The 7,500-nt window shown below is 35.1% G+C and overlaps 1 long non-coding RNA gene across 1 annotated transcript in view; it reads right to left on the bottom strand.

Annotated features, from left to right (window-relative positions):
- The window catches only part of LOC118762818, a 20,144-nt gene that overhangs the window by 11,574 nt on the left and 1,070 nt on the right, over window positions 1-7,500 (bottom strand). The window lies entirely within an intron of this gene.

Genomic DNA, 7,500 nt, shown 5'->3' on the forward strand with positions numbered 1-7,500 from the left:
CTATAGAATTTTTTGTAGGCTCATTTCCTTGATAAATCATTTTGCTCTAGATAAATGTTGGCCTCGGTGGTAGTTAGAAGCCTTATGCGGGTTAGTATTCGGGAAAGACTGTAGACGATTGATCAATCCTCAAGAAATAACAGACAACTCATTTTCATATCGCTTCCTCACATTTTCTAGAAATGAAGACAAAATTCATTTATGAAATTCTAGAAACGCTAGATGCACTATGCATTTCTTTAGAGCCTATGTCAACGATGGTTTTCCATGTATTTGAACGTGCACACAGAGGCTTGGGCAACATTTATTGCAGAAACTGGCACTTGCCCATCTAAGCAAGTCTCCCCTTTCGGCGTTACTAATGTCTTCCAACTGAACAGCCATTGCATTTATGTAGATACAACTTGGTAGCAGGGTCTACAGGGTTACAAAGAACCGGAATAGATTAAAAAGGCCTTTCGTGCGGTGTTCTAACAATTCCACCAATCCACCGTCCAGGATCGTTACTTTGTTTCCCGACCCTGAAATCATAAGAAAAAAATCCTGATATCGGCAGGCTTTAAAAGTAGAGAATCGAGACTAGCACAACAAAGTATTTTAAGCAACACTCTAATGACTGGAAATTCTCCACCTTTTTATAAGCAGCATGATTGAAAGAAAGAACAATAGAGAGAATACGGTGTTGGGTTGGAATGCATTTCGTAAATAAGTCTCCACGATGCGAGATGACTTGAGGCTACAAACAACATCAATAACTTGGATATCATTTGGTATTACTTTCTTAAGTGTATTAGTGTCTATCTATCGTTAGTTTAAATCAAATCCCGAGTGGAATTCTCACATTCACTATTATAAATGAAGGTCCAGTAAAATCAATGTATCTAAATATGAGTTGTTACCTTTGCTGTTGTTCTTTAGCCCAATGTTTGTTCAGATCCACCAGAAGCATGGTGTGGCTGTGTTGATACCATCAAGTCTTCCAGTCTGATATGCTCAATCCTCCGTCGGTTTAGACAATGAGCATTGACTTGTTCTGTCGACTGTGTTATTTCTTCTGACTGAGCTTTTTTTCCTATACATGTTGTAGTGGCGATTGAGCACCACCATTCATGGTGCGTGTTGCTCAGTAGTTAGGGTGTCACACTTACATTCTCGGTTTCAGTTCCAGTACCGGGTGGTGCATTAGGGTCTTGTACAAAACACTCCACGTTGCACCAATGAACCCAGCTGTGAGTTCCAACTATCAGGTGAACGTTTCCACAGCAACGTTCTGTTCAAGGGCTGTGTTGTTATCTTAGTCATTTATAAATCATGGAAACCGTGTTGAGTTCCGGCTTTATGAGATCTGGGGCTTCCGACAGACCTAATTTCTAAGAGTAATATAACAAATTGAAAAACTATGAGAAAGTTGATCAACCATGTTCCCAGTAGACTAAATTAGACGTAGAAACGTTAAATACACAACAAAATGTAAACAGCATTTTTGCTCAGCTTCTGGTTTAATAAAGTGTGTAGTCAAGCCGTATTCAATAAATGTGATAGGCTATTGGTATAAAATACAAGGCTGTTAATTTATGTCATTGTAAGCTAGAGTTTCTCGTTCCAAACGGATTTTCAAATGATAAAAATAGTTTTTACAGTCACTTGGAATATCTATTTGAAAGTGGTAAATAAATAGTGGTTAATTTCTGAGGGCTCTTCATAACCCTATTACTCCCTCTCTCTCTCTCGATGTCTGATCTTACAATTTCCTTCCTGGACTAACTCATCCACTTTTTAAATATGGCTAGACTCAACGGTGAGATGTATGTTGGCATCATTCAGTATACTCTGCCTTAAAAAAAAATGGAGAAGCTGAGTGAGAGGCTAGCAATATTGGGTCATCAAGCACGCTACAAAAACTACCCAAGAAAAGAAACCCTTCAAATTACACTTCTTCAGGCTGAGTGCTCTTCAAGATTAAAGTAACAGTGCAGAGGTCACTGGAATGCATGACTTAGAGGTACTAATTGAATGGATAGAATATATACGATAAGAAATGGATATTAACATTGGTTAGGGCGGCGAGCTGGCAGAATTATTGGCCTAGCGAGAAATATGCTTAGCGGTATTTCCTGTGCCTTCATGTTCTGAGAACAAATTCCACCGAGGTCGACGTTGCCATTCATCATTTCATAGTCTATAAAATAAGTACCAGTTGAGGACTAGGGCCGATGAAATAGACTTCACCCCACCCACAAAACCTTGAGCCAAAATAGGAAACAAATAACTACATTGATTATATATAAATGGGGAAAAAAATATTAGACCGTACATGTGTGATTCTACAAGGAAAATATAAACATGAAGAATAATTTCTTTTCTACTATAGAAGCAAAGGCCCGAAATTTTGGGGGTAAGGGACCAGTCGATTAGATCGACCTAGTACGCAACTGGTACTTAATTTATCTAACCCGAAAGGGTAGAAAGCAAAGTCGACCTCGGTGGAATTTGAACTAAGGACATAAAAACAGACGAAATACCGCTAAATCATTTCGTCCTGTGTGCTAACGTTTCCGCCAGCTCACAGTATTATATGAAAAATACATTACTTGAAAAGCTGGTAGGTTAATGCTCATTGTGCAAATATTGATGGTATTTTTTTAATTACATAACTAACAAATTAAATAATTCATAATCGATAAAATAGCAGAAAACATTAAAGTATCCGTATAGCTAGTGAATTATTAGGTTATTTTAGGTTTTAAAACTGTAGTCAGATAAAAATTAATACTTAAATAAAAAGAGAGAAAATGAACGTAATAAATGAGATAAAGAAAAATTGATACACAATTGGAATTACGCCGACATTTATTAAATTACCAAAAAAGCAAAAGCACTCATGCACATACACACAAACACAGCAGATTGTGCACACACATATATATGTGTGTGTGTATGTATGTGTGTATGTATGAATATATGTGTGTATACATATGTATATATATGTATATATGTATATATACATATGTGTAGTTATATATATGCATATATATATATATTTACATATGTCTACATAGATACATATAGACAAGAACACACACAAATATATATGTGCATGTGTGTGAGTATATGTATGCGCATGTATATATATGTCTTCCAAGGAATAAATGACATTATGAACATCGCTGTTGTTAATAATCAGTCTCGATGTAGGGAAGAAAAATATGTCTATCGACGTTATAACTTAATTGTAAATGCTTAAACTAAATTTATCTGTATAATGAAACATAATGAAAAAGAATATCCGAATGCCAAAACGTATTTCGTAGAGAACAAAATGAGGAAAGCATTTTACAGAATACATTACATTTAAATGATAGTGGGTAAGCCTTGGAATTTTGAAAATATTCAACTGAACAATCATATCAAAAAGATAAGAAAACACTAGCAGGAAGGAAAGTGTTTCCCGTCAAAATGTTAGGAATAATTTTAAATATTTGAGCCTAAAAAACCGTGATAATTATAATTAAAGAGTGAACGCAATACGATGGACTATACACTATATTCATATACTCAAATGCTAATCACTAGGTTCTTTGCTAGTGTCGTAGTCCATATATATATATATGTGTGTGTGTGTGAGTGTTTGTGAGTATTTATTTTTCTTTTATTTCTTTCATTCATTTGGCTGCACCCATGCAGGAGCACCACCTTTTAGTCGAGCAAATCGACCCCAGGACTTATTCCTTATAAGCGTAGTACTTATTGTATCGGTTTCTTATTGCCGAACTGCTAGATTACGGGGACATAAGCACACCTGAATCGATTGTCAAGCGATGGTGGGGGCCAAAAACAGACACACAAACACACATACACACACACACACATATATATATTCATATATATATACGACGAGATTCTTTCAGTTTCCGTCTACCAAATCCACTCACAAGGGTTTGGTTGGCTCGCAGCTCTAGTAGAAGACACTTTCCCAAGTTGCCACGCAGTGGGACTGAACCCGGAACCATGTGGTTGGTATACAAACTACTTTCCACACAGCCACTCATATATGTGTGTGTGTGCGTTTGTGTGTGTGTGTGTGTGTGCGTGAGTGTCTGTGTCTGTGTGTGTGTGTCTGTGTGTGTGTGTCTGTGTGTGTGTATATGCATATATGTATATGTATATGTATATATATATACGTATATATGTATATATATGTGTGTTTGTGTCTGTATGATTGTATGTGTGTGAGCTTGTATGTGTATGTGTGTTATGTAAGGGAGATGACAAGCAATAATTTATTTTACGAACTTTATTATCTTACAGCTGTTTCTGTTATATCATGCAATACACGCACAGTTCACACAGTTAAGTAGTTATATATATATATATTATATATATATATATATATATATATATATATGTGTGTGTGTGTGTGTGTGTGTGTGTGTGTGGATGTGTGGGTGTGGGGGGAGTGGTTGTGTGTGTTTGTGTGTGTGTAAATGTATACTATTCTACGTGACACAGCTGCACATTAGCTTATCCTTTGCAGTAGGGAAAGAGAGAACAAAACGGTCACTGTCATAGAGACCGGTGATCGGGTCGACTTCTACTTAAGTCAAAGTCTAGCACAATATAACGATAAATAATCATGTAGATCGATGAAATAAATACCAGTTGAGCACTGGTGGCGATATAATCGATTCGCGTACCTCCCTTGATGGCGTTGTACATATATATGAAATTATTATTATTATTATTATTATTATTATTATTATCATTATTATTATTATTATTATTATTATTATTACTATTATTATTATTATTATTATTACTATTATTATTATTATTATTATTATTATTATTATTATTATTATTATTATATTATTATTATTATTATTACTCTTTTTTTCCTCTTTCAAATTTGCTTCCATTTCTTGCCGGGTGTTTTCCCGACTCCTAGGGCAAAGAAACTCATAGTATACATTGGTAGGCCATTAAACTAAACTCAATAGTTCGTTCATTTTTTTTTATTTTTTAAGTTAAATTAAAATACATGGGTAGTAATAATTCTCACATCGACAATGCTCTTCTCAATACGTGTGATGAACCAGTTAAGACAATCTTTTGCACTTCTTGCACTTATTATTATAATAATAATAATAATTATTATTATTATTATTATATTATTATTATTATTACTCTTTTTTTCCTCTTTCAAATTTGCTTCCATTTCTTGCCGGGTGTTTTCCCGACTCCTAGGGCAAAGAAACTCATAGTATACATTGGTAGGCCATTAAACTAAACTCAATAGTTCGTTCATTTTTTTTTATTTTTTAAGTTAAATTAAAATACATGGGTAGTAATAATTCTCACATCGACAATGCTCTTCTCAATACGTGTGATGAACCAGTTAAGACAATCTTTTGCACTTCTTGCACTTATTATTATAATAATAATAATAATTATTATTATTATTATTATTATTATTATTATTATTATTTGAATGAAGTTTACATATAATAGTTGCTGGAGAGTGAAAATGAAAAGAAAAAAAACAAGAAATCAAGAACAAATATCCAACAAATATTCAGTATCCAAAAACAATAACGTTATCGATTCCATCAATACGAGCGACGCCGACACAGACAATAATGGCGATGACGATAACGATGAGGACGGCGGCCATCGCGACCAACACGACAACTTGCAACAATTTAATAACAGGAACAGGTTCTGTGTTATAACTGGCCACATTTTAACAATTTTCAACAGCATGCGTTTTCTTTTTTATATGTCACTCAGTTTCGCAGTATCCGATCTATTTATAAATTAATCAATCAGCCTTATCAATAACTTGATCTCACAAACATTAACCGAACGTTCTCGTCATTCAGCTAACCACAAGCCAAATCTTGCCACGTACAACGTTTCCATTAAAAGTTTCTCTCTCTCTCTTTCTCTCTTTCCCTCCTTCTCGCCCTCTTACTCTTTAACCATGTAGTTCCGGTTTCTCCCCCACTGCGTCGCTTATAGGGGACTTGTAATCTATCAGGGGCTAGGTTTATGATGGTTATGTCTTTATTTTTACACTCAAACGCACAGACACATGAGAGCGCACACATATATGTGTATACGTATGTACACAAAAACGCGGGCGCGCACACTGACACAAACACAAGAAATAAAGGTTGAAAATTCACAGAGAATACACGAAGATTTATTTAAATACTAATATGTATGTATCTCTCTTCCCCCTTTCTCTCTCTCTCTCTACACACACACACATATATATATATATATATATATATATATTTATATATATAGGGAGAGTTTGCGAAAAAAACAAAAGACGAAGACAGGTGGTGTACAAAACAAACAGAACGCTCAGGAATGGAAAAAGCTTTTTACGTTTCGAGCCTACGCTCTTCTATCTATCTATCTATCTATCTATCTATCTATCTATCTATCTATATATATATATATAATATATATATATATAGATATAGATATAGATAGATAGATAGATAGATAGATAGATAGATAGATAGATAGATAGATAGATAGATAGATAGATAGATAGATAGATAGATAGATAGATAGATAGATAGATAGATAGATAGACAGACAGATACATACATACATACATAAGAAGATGAGAAAAGCATAGGCATAATTGGTAATCCTTTATTTCAATAGTTACATATCCGACAACACATTACATCACACTACTCAGTAGATACAGCTTATAGAGCAAGCATAGAGCAAACACGTCGTCAGACGATCGATAAAGAAATACAAGTCAAGAGCCAGTAGCAACCATGCACACTGGCGGAACAGGCCAGTGACAAAATGGGATGGAGTAGGTTGGTAGTTAAGTCAACCGACATTATCGCAAAGTGGTGTTTGTCGGGTTGAGGTTAATCTTTGGGTAAGAAAGTTGCTCTTCGGCTGGTTTTACTTAACCATTTAATGTTTCATTCCGTCTTTTCTAGCACATTGATTTCCACCCTCTCTGCAAGTAGAGATCTCGTATAAAGCTGAGTTGATAGTTTCCTTGTGCCAGCGGCTTCTCTGTTGGCTTCAAAGGCGTGCCTTACCTAGTGAGATACGCAGAAACTCGTTACTTGTTAACATTGGGCTTTGTACGAACATAATCGGGCAAATGCATATACTTACATATGCGCAAATGCGCAAGCGAATAAACACATATATATTACAAAATGGATAAAGAAATACTTATTACAGCTGACATTAATTAAAATGTCGAAACAATTGTCAACAATCTTTCGTCTCTGGGATTGGTTGCTTCTACCACATTTCAATATCACGACGTATATTAATAAATTGCGTTCTCTCAAATCTGCCGTGCCAGAAAATTCAATTTTGTTGCCGATTCTCTTCTTTGTAAACATAAATGCTCCATCCAACCACTCTCACTCGCATCGAAATGTCACTACACTTCACTCTTGCTCAACGTTCACCAAACAAGTGTAATCTACGTGCAGCTTTGCCACC

Source organism: Octopus sinensis, linkage group LG3, assembly GCF_006345805.1.
Source record: "Octopus sinensis linkage group LG3, ASM634580v1, whole genome shotgun sequence".
Classification (NCBI taxonomy): Eukaryota; Metazoa; Mollusca; class Cephalopoda; order Octopoda; family Octopodidae; genus Octopus; species Octopus sinensis.